Source organism: Rattus norvegicus, chromosome 12, assembly GCF_036323735.1.
Source record: "Rattus norvegicus strain BN/NHsdMcwi chromosome 12, GRCr8, whole genome shotgun sequence".
Lineage (NCBI taxonomy): Eukaryota > Metazoa > Chordata > Mammalia > Rodentia > Muridae > Rattus > Rattus norvegicus.
Window position 1 is genome coordinate 39,156,184 of NC_086030.1, and position 9,613 is coordinate 39,165,796.

Genomic DNA, 9,613 nt, shown 5'->3' on the forward strand with positions numbered 1-9,613 from the left:
GGCCCTGGGTTCGGTCCTCAACTCCGGAAAAAAAAAAAAAAAAAAAAAAAAAAAAACTGACTACTGTGGAAATGAAGACTCAGGTTGGATTCAGGGGGGGATGCTTCTGCCTTGGCGACAGATTGCTGTAACTTTCCTTCTGGTGGCTCTGGCAGCTTTATGTTCCCTTTTGTCACCAAGGACCAAAGCTCCCAGAGGACAACTTTGATGCTGTGGGAAGTCTGTCACTTCACCGGCACTGCCGTGGCTCTTAGATCTACCACTCCATTTGAACTACTCATGCTGCTCTCCTTGACTCTTTTTACACATCTTACAGACGAGGGGTGCTTCTGGGTAGTTAGTTAGGCCCACCCATGTCCTATTATAAGGCTGTATGTTCGGTTTCCTCAAATGGTTCCTGGATACCCAGGAACCATCCAGGTCCATCTTGTAAGTGTCACGTCTTTGTTGCCCTCTAGAACACAGCTAACTGTGCCCTCGCCTGCTGCTTTCTGGCCTTCTTCCAGCTCTTCCAACAAATTTTGGAAAGTTTTGAGAGACTTTTACCCCTCAGCCTGTGGTGGCTGCCATCTTGCATCGATGTCTTTTTTTTTTTTTTTTTTCTTTTGGTTTTTCAAGACAAGAGTTTCCAAATGTAGTCCTGGATGTCCTGGAACTCACCCTGTAGACCAGGCTGGCCTCGAACTCACAGAGAGCCACCTGCCTCTGCCTCCTGAGTGCTGGGTGTAAAGGCGTTTGCTACTATGCCTGACCCCAAGACCCTTCGGGTTTGATTTTTGTCTCAGTTAATTCTATTAAGTAAATCTTTCTCTTTTTTTTCTTCCTTTAAAAGTAAAATCAGCCAAGTATAGTGACACTTTATATTTTTTATTTATTTTTGTTTGTTTGTTTTTGCAGTTTCTGTGATTTTATTTGAACATAAAACAGGCACACAAGCCATCTACTCATCTTCTCCACTGCGTAGGCTGGCACTGGGATTGGTGATTCTGACGGCCAGCTGTGCTGCTCTCTCTACGATGGCTTTTTGGTTCTTAGAGGACACACCGTGAGCAATCTCTGCCCAGTCAGATTTGTTGCCCACCAGCAGCACTTCCAGCTCCTTGGCATTGTGGACCAGAAACTTCCGGAAGCCGCTAGGCAGCACATCATTGGTTTTCTTGTTACTCCCATAACCAATGTTGGGCATCAGGATCTGGCCCTTGAATCTTATCCACACCCTGTTGTTGATGCCTCTGGGTTTCTGCCAGTTTCATTTAATTTTCATATATCGGTCCGTCTGGTGCCTGATGAACTTCTTGGTCCTCCTTTTTGACCATCTTGGGCTTTACCAGAAGCAGGAGGGCAGCCATAATGCCGCGGAACACACGGCAGCCACCTCGCAGCAGACTGCGCGTTGAGGAAAATGGAAGGGGTGGCGGCGCTCGAGGTGTGATCGACACGCATCTTTAATCCAGCACCTAGGAGACTGAGGTAGGCAGATCTATGTGAGTTCCAGGCCCGCCTGCTCTGCCTAGTTTTGCTTACATGAATGTTTGTGCACCATGTGTGTGCCTGATGCCCTTGGAGGTCAGAAGAGGGCATCAGATCCCCTGGAACGGGAGTTGTGGATGGTTATGAGCCCCTGAGGACCATGCGGGTCCTTTGCAAGAACTGCAAGTGACCTTAACTGCTACCACCTCTCCAGCCCCACAGCCAATTATTATTATTATTATTTTTTTTTTGGTTCTTTTTTTTTTTTTTTTTTTTGGTTCTTTTTTTTTTTTCGGAACTGGGGATCGAACCCAGGGCCTTGCGCTTCCTAGGTAAGCGCTCTACCACTGAGCTAAATCCCCAACCCCAATTATTTTTACTAAATAAAGGATTATTCCTCTTCAATTATTTGGTTTTTTTTTTTTAAGATTTATTTATTATGTATGGGTACACTGAAGCTGTCTTCAGACACATCAGAAGAGGGCATCGGATCTCATTACAGATGGTTGTGAGCCACCATGTGGTTGCTGGGAATTGAACTCAGGACCTCTGGAAGAGCAGTCAGTGCTCTTAACCGCTGAGCCATCTCTCCAGTCCTACTTGGGTTTTTTTGTTTGTTTGTTTGTTTGTTTGTTTGTTTTTTTCTTTTTCTTTTTTCTTTTTTTCGGAGCTGGGGACCGAACCCAGGGCCTTGCGCTTCCTAGGCAAGCGCTCTACCACTGAGCTAAATCCCCAACCCCCCCACCACCCTGTCTTAAGGTAGTTTTTTTTTTTAATGTACATTGGTGATTTGACTGCATGTATGTCTGGGTGAGGGGGAGTCAGATCCCCCGTAGCAGTTCTGAGCTACCATGTGGGTGCTGGGAACTGAACCCAGAAGGAGTTCTAAAATCCACATTCCACAGCTTTTTAGGACATTCACAGACCACTGGTGCCCCATTCTGTAACATTTTTATCACTCCGAACAACTCGTACCCATTGATCATTTAAATGCTTATTACTGTCTGTGCGTGTGATGTATGTAAGTTCTGACTAGGACCCTTTGGTTCCTGGCACCCTGTACAACATCATGTGACTCCATTTAACCCTAATCCCAGATGGTCCGATGTCCTCCTCTAGCATCCAGTGAGCACTGACGTGGTGCACAGACAAACATGCAAAGTGCCCATACACACCAAATAAAATATATATATTTTTTTTTTGGTTCTTTTTTTCGGAGCTGGGGACCGAACCCAGGGCCTTGCGCTTCCTAGGTAAGCGCTCTACCACTGAGCTAAATCCCCAGCCCCAACAACTTGATTTCTTATCCAACCCAGGACCACCTGCCCAGGTGTGGCACTGCCTAGAGTGGGCTGGGCCCTCCCACATCAATCCCTGATCAAGAAAATTCCAAAGGAGTGGAGGCCACTCTTCAGTTAAAGGTCCCTCTTCCCAGGTGACTGTAATTTGTGTCAAATTGACAAGAAAAAATTAACTGGAGAGATGTCGCAATGGATAACGGTGCTCGCCACTAAGCCTGGGACCTTGAGTTCAGTCCCCAGGATGCACATGGGGAAGCAGGCCAACTTCTGCAAGCTGTCTCCTGACTTCTACATGTGTGCCCCCCCCCCCCAAATAATAATGAATGAATGTGAACTCAGTGGTAGAGAGCTTACCTAGATATACAAGGTCTTGGATCCCATCACCAGGACTACAGAAAAGAAGGGAAGGAGAGGATGTGTTTAAAGATGAGCAAACCTTTGCTTTCCACCGTGGTTACAGATAGAAGGATCCTGGACCCCGGCCAAACCCATTATTTTGAAGTAAAATTCAAGCAGCAGAGAAAACACCAGATTGCCTAGGGTTTTGTCTTTGCTGCAGAATTAAGAGGAGTGATTCTCTGATTGAAGCATATTTCGAGGGTTCTTTTGTACAATGGCAGATTTCTCTGGGAAATTCAAGAAAAAAAATGTTTTGCAAACACAAGGCCAAGGCTGGGGGTTGTGGCCCACACCTGTAATCCCAGCACTAAGAGGCAGGAAGATCAGGAGTGGTCCCTGGCCACCCTGGGTCAGGCTACATGAAACCTTGTATCAAAAACAGACAGGCAAACAAAAAACAAGGGACAGTGTTGGCTAGGCTGTTATTTTTAAAATAAGGCTACAAGCTTAAATCTTGTTTCATTGCGCCCCCTGCTGGCAATTTTGTAGAATTTATTTCCTACCAAGAAAAAGCACAAGTGTTATTCAACACGAATTTATTCCCCATCCTTTAAAAGATTTTTTAAATTATGTATTTGTATGCAGGTATGTGCAGATGCCCACAGAGAGACAAGATTCCTCTGGAGCTTGAGTGATGGGCAGTTTTAAGATACCAAATATGGGTGCTTGGAACAGACCTTGGGGGTTCCCTTAGTGTCTGAGCCATCTCTCCAGGCTCAATTATTAACCCTGGGCGTACATTTTCAATTCCACTCCAGTTTATTTTTTTTTAAAGATTTATTTATTTATTATATATATAAGTACACTGTAGCTGTCTTCAGATACACCAGAAGAGGGCATCGGATCTCTTTACAGATGGTTGTGAGCCACCATGTGGTTGCTGGGAATTGAACTCATGACCTCTGGAAGAGCAGTCGGGTGCTCTTAACCGCTGAGCCATCTCTCCAGCCCCCCAGTTTATTTTTTGAGACAGGGTTCTAGATGAACTTGAGCTTGCAGACTCAACTATCCTGGCTGGCCAGCAAGACCCGGGGATGCTCCTAGTTACAACTCCCTAGCACCAAGATTACTAAGTGTGCTATCACACTGGCTTTTTTTTTTTTTTTTTTTTTTTTTTTTGGAGCTGGGAACCGAACCCAGGGCCTTGCGCTTGCTAAGCAAGCATTCTACCACTGGGCCAAATCCTCAACCCCCACACTGGCTTTTTTAAAAAAGGGCTTATTTTCCTTTTATTTATGTGGACATGTCTGTGTGAGTGTATGCACTGGCAACCTTGGAGCCAATGAGGAGAGCAAAGGTTTTGCACCCAAATCCTGTATTGAAAAACAAAACTAAACAAACAACAAGACCAAGTCTGTTTAGCCAGGACTGTCCTGGAACTCACTGTGTAGACCAGGCTGGCCTTAATTAACTCAAAGATCTGCCTGCCCATACCTCCTTGGTTCTGGGATTAAAGGTGTGCACTACCATACCCGGCATTAAATACACATTTTTAAAATTTAGTCTAGCTATTTAATTTCTAAATTCTCATGGTTATTCCAGCACTTAACCAATACATTCTGGCTGAGCCTTTAATTCCAGCACTCAGGAGGTAGAGGCAGGAGGATCTCTCTCTCTCTTTTTTTTTTCCTTTGGTTCTTTTTTTTTTTCCGGAGCTGGGGACCGAACCCAGGGCCTTGCGCTTCCTAGGCAAGCGCCCTACCACTGAGCTAAATCCCCAACCCCGGCAGGAGGATCTCTATGAGTTAAGAACATGCTGACACCCAATCCAAAACAAAACAAAACAAAAATTACAAATGCATTATGAATCCAGCATCAAGAGCCATTTTGGGAAACAGAAACCCAACTGCAGTGAGATGCTAGTTCCTAACCACAAGAAAGGTGAAAGGCAAAGCCGACCTGTAAAAGACAGAGAGGAGCCGGAAATGTGGCCCTGTGGTTAAGAGCATTGGCTGTTCTTCCAACAGAACCAAGTTCAATTCCCAGCACCCACATAGGACCTCACAACCGGCACCAGGTGTGCATAGAGTGCACAGGTGAAACACACATAGTGCATTTTTATAGGCACATTAAAATGAAAACCCTTACATGTCACCAACATGTGGAACATAGCCCAGTCACTTTGGAAAACAATTTGACAAATTTAAATATAGGACACATAAATTCCCCTTCTAGCTGTAGGTATGCTACTAAGAAAAAAGGAACACATACTTCCCTATGATAACTTGTGTGTTATAAAAAGTATCTTTGTTTTCCAAGACAGGGTATCCTGGCTGTCCTAGAACTCGCTCTGTAGACAAGGCTAGCTTTGAACTCAGAGATCCTATTTCCTCTGCCTCCTGAGTGCTGAGATTAAAGGCATGTACCACCGCTGCCTGGCAAAAGCATTTCTCGCTCTCTTTTTTAAAAAGAATTATTCATTTTATGTTTCTGAGTACACTGTAGTTTTCTTCAGACACACCATAAGAGGGCATCAGATCCCATTACAGATGGTTATGAGCCACCACGTGGTTGCTGGGAATTGAACTCCGGACCTCTGGGAGAGCAAGCAGTCAGTGCTCTTAACCGCTGAGCCATCTCTCCAGCCCATATGATAGTTTTTATGATAGAAAGAGGAAACAACTATTGGATACAGAGATGACTCAGTAGTTAAAAGCACTTGCTGCTCACAAATGGACCTGAGTTCAGTTCCCCAAATCCAAGTCCAAAGGTTCACAGCTGCCTACAGCTGCAGCTCCGGGAGATCCAACACTCACTTGTGGCCTCTCCATCGTTAAATGGGATGATATGAGATACATTGGAAAACCTTGACAGTGTCACAGTAAGTGAAGGTCAGGCTGTGTGTAAGCCACTGAGCCATCCGGATCTCCCAGTGCAGTCCAAGCACTCCTCCGAAGTGAGACTTTCTAAAGGCTGTTTTGATTTATGCGACGGAGGATTGTATATCTCAGACGTGTGTTGGATCGCCTGGAGCCGGAGTTCCAGGAAGTTGTGAGCTGCCCCTTGTGGGGTTTGGAAACAGACCTTGGGTCCTCTGCAAAGGCAGTACGCGTTCTAAACTGCTGAGCCATCCCTCTAGTCGCCCTGCACAAGCACACCAGGCTTCTATTTTCCTTCTGCACTCTCAGGACTATCCCCTGCTGCATAGGACAGCCGATCTCTTCCATAGCTGAGATTCTCTATGCTGATCCCGCCCCACCCCCGCAAACCCTCCCTGCCGCCCCCCCCCCCCCCCCCCCCCCGCTCAACCATTGACATAGCATGGTGGTTTCCGGTTAAGGATTTAAAAAAGTGCTACAGTGTCCCTTTCACCTGGCCCCTAATTGGAGACAGGCTTCTCTGGGTCTCCAACCTTTTGACACTAAACTGTCTTTCATCGGCGATTCACACTCCCCAGAGAATTCCCAGCCTCCTGTTCTCTCGAATTACCTTTCAAAAGCACATTAAGTATTTTTTTGGGGGGGGGGGTTGTTTTGTTTTGTTTTGTTTTTTTGGTTAGTGGCTTTTAAAAACATCCAAGAGTGTTTTCCTGAAAGCTGCCTATGGACAGCACATTAAGTATTTTTTTTGGGGGGGGGGTTGTTTTGTTTTGTTTTGTTTTGTTTTTTTGGTTAGTGGCTTTTAAAAACATCCAAGAGTGTTTTCCTGAAAGCTGCCTATGGACTAATCTGCACTAAAGCAGAGAAGCACCAGTTGTCAGAAGGGAAAAAACAAACAAACAACCCCCCCCCAAAAAAAAACACTTGCAGGACTTGAGAGAACTCAGGCCTCTTTAGCTCACCCCTGTGTTTGACAACAGAGCAAACACCATCACCCTTACATTTCCCACACACCTTCCTGTGAATAGCCGCCAGCTGTTTACAATCTGCTCCACGCACTACTTCACTTAATCCCTGTAGCTGGCTCAACAGGTCCGAGTGATTCCTGTGTATCTTTAGGGTGATTAAAGTAACTGTCAATGCCTAGCAGCTGTCCAGGGGCCGCCCAGGTCAGCTGCCTTACAATGTTGTGGTTTGTACACGAGATAATATTCATTCTCTTTCACCCTCCCTCCCTCCCTCCCTCCCTCCCTCCCTCCCTCCCTCCCTCCCTCCCTCCCTCCCTCTCTCTCTCTCTCTCTCTCTCTCTCTCTCTCTCTCTCTCTCTCTCTCTCCCTGGTGGGTCCCTAGTGGCAGATTATTTCTCTTTATCACACCTCATCTAGGAACCTGAGATACAATCTTCCTGCTCTGGAAATTCTATTTGTTTGTTTTTGAGACAGGCTCATGTAGATGCCAGTGGAGACCAGAAGGGGGCACTAGACCCCTGGAAACCGGAGTTAGAGGCCGTCCTAACCGGCCTGAAGTGGAGCTAGCACCCAAACCCAGGACGGCTGCAAGAGCAGACAATCCTGTAACTACACAGTCATCCCTCCAGCCTCACATTTAGGTATCTGGTATTAAGATTTGAATCTTTGGCCTGGAGAGATGGCTCAGCGGTTAAGAGCACCTGGCTACTCTTCCAGAGGTCCTGAGTTCAATTCCCAGCAACCACATGGTGGCTCACAACCATCTGTAAAGAGATCTGATGCCCTCTTCTGGTGTGTCTGAAGACAGCAACAGTGTACTTATATATAATAAATGAATAAACCTTTATTTTAAAAAAAAATCTGAATCTTTGTGTCCCCTGATATTTTACAACCCTAAATCCCTCAGGGTTGTGGTGGTTTGACATAGGCAGTCTTTGGGAGATAAGAAACAATGGCAACTACATTAATGTGTCAGGGCCCAGGGCAAAATGGCAGTGAGCAAGTCCGTGAAACCAGTCTGTCCTATGTATTCTACTACATCCTGGATTCTTTTTGGATACATTTAAGAGTTTTAATTAATTTTTTCTGTGCTATTCTTGAAGTACTTTAAAAGTTCATTCTCGGGCTGGAGAGATGGCTCAGTGGTTAAGAGCACTGACTGCTCTTCCAGAGGTCCTGAGTTCAAATCCCAGCAACCACATGGTGGCTCACAACCATCTGTAATGAGATCCAATGCCCTCTTCTGGTGTGTCTGAAGACAGCAACAGTGTACTCATATACAAAATAAAATAAATAAATCTTTAAAAAAAAAAAAAAGTTCGGGGTTGGGGATTTAGCTCAGTGGTAGAGCGCTTGCCTAGGAAGTGCAAGTCCCTGGGTTCGGTCTCCAGCTCTGAAAAAAAAAAAAAAGTTCATTCTCTTGGGCTAGCACTCTTATAAACCCCTCTTCCTCAAGGTGTATATGACTTAGGGAGATGGGACCTATACCAACAGGAAAATCTTTTCTCCTACAGAACGCCGGAGCAACTTCCTCAGGGCACCTAAGAATCCCTAACCTTCCAGCTTTTTAGGACAGTGATTAAGATTCATCCGTCTCATGAGCCTGAAGGGATTTTGGCCCAAGAATTTATCAGTGCAAGGCTTTCTTAGGGGGAGTGGAGAGGAGGCTCAGTGGGTAAGAGGATTTGCCACCAAGCCTGAGGCTCTGAGTTCAAATACTGAGAACTTTCATGGTAGGAGAGATAGCTCTGGAAAGTTGTCTTCTGAATGCTGTGCTCATACCACAGCATGGGAACAACACACACATGTATACACACACACACACACACACACACAGATACATACATGTAAACATAAAAAATGTAAATAATCTTTCTCAGTTTTCCTAGTTTCTCCCTTTTTAAATAGGTGGTCTTGGTCTAACAGTCACTGCCTGCCTCATTCCCTCCCACCACTGAATGTCCAGGACCATACTCAGTTTCTCACCCTTCACTTTGGTTCCAGTATCCCCCTCTCCTGGTATCTAGACTTCCTCTCCCCAAGTCCAGCACCATTGTATTTACTGGACAGCCTCTGATATTCAAAGATATCATTTCCAGCAGATGTCAAGACGCTCGCTCCCAAACTTACCTCCAAGACGGTGCCTATATCCGAACCACATGACCTTCCCCCAGACCCCGTTTAAGAATAGACTTCTTAGTGTCTCCAGCCATTCATATGTTGAACATTATATGCTTTCCATATGTGTTTGTGGAAACAAGTTGATGGACCAACAACCTTCAGGACACAAAACCCACACATAAATCTATGCAGACTTCTTTAGTAGCCTTTCTTTATGCAATGAAAGACATTGCCTAACAGACAAGAACTTACTAATACTTGTTAATCTGCTTCAACACTTGGAGGCATACGAAGTGAGTTCTGCTTTGAGACCTGGCCTCCAGTATCAAAGGCTGGCCTCTTAGCTCTCTGGGTAGCTGAGGGTTTCGAACTCCTGAGTGAGCCTCCTCCCTTTACTTCCCAGGTACTGCGATTACTGGCCTGAGCTACTATGCCCAGTTCCTAAAATGCTTTCTGATGTTTCAATCATATTAAAATGTTAAGAAATTATTAGAGATAAATACAAAACTAAAATTTTCCCTACTGAGCTGGGACG

At 45.3% G+C, this 9,613-nt stretch overlaps 1 pseudogene; it reads right to left on the bottom strand.

The window, feature by feature from the left end:
* Positions 1-69: 69 nt before the first annotated feature.
* Positions 70-1,680, bottom strand: Rpl32-ps9 (ribosomal protein L32, pseudogene 9; annotated as a pseudogene).
* Between the last annotated feature and the right edge of the window lie 7,933 nt (positions 1,681-9,613).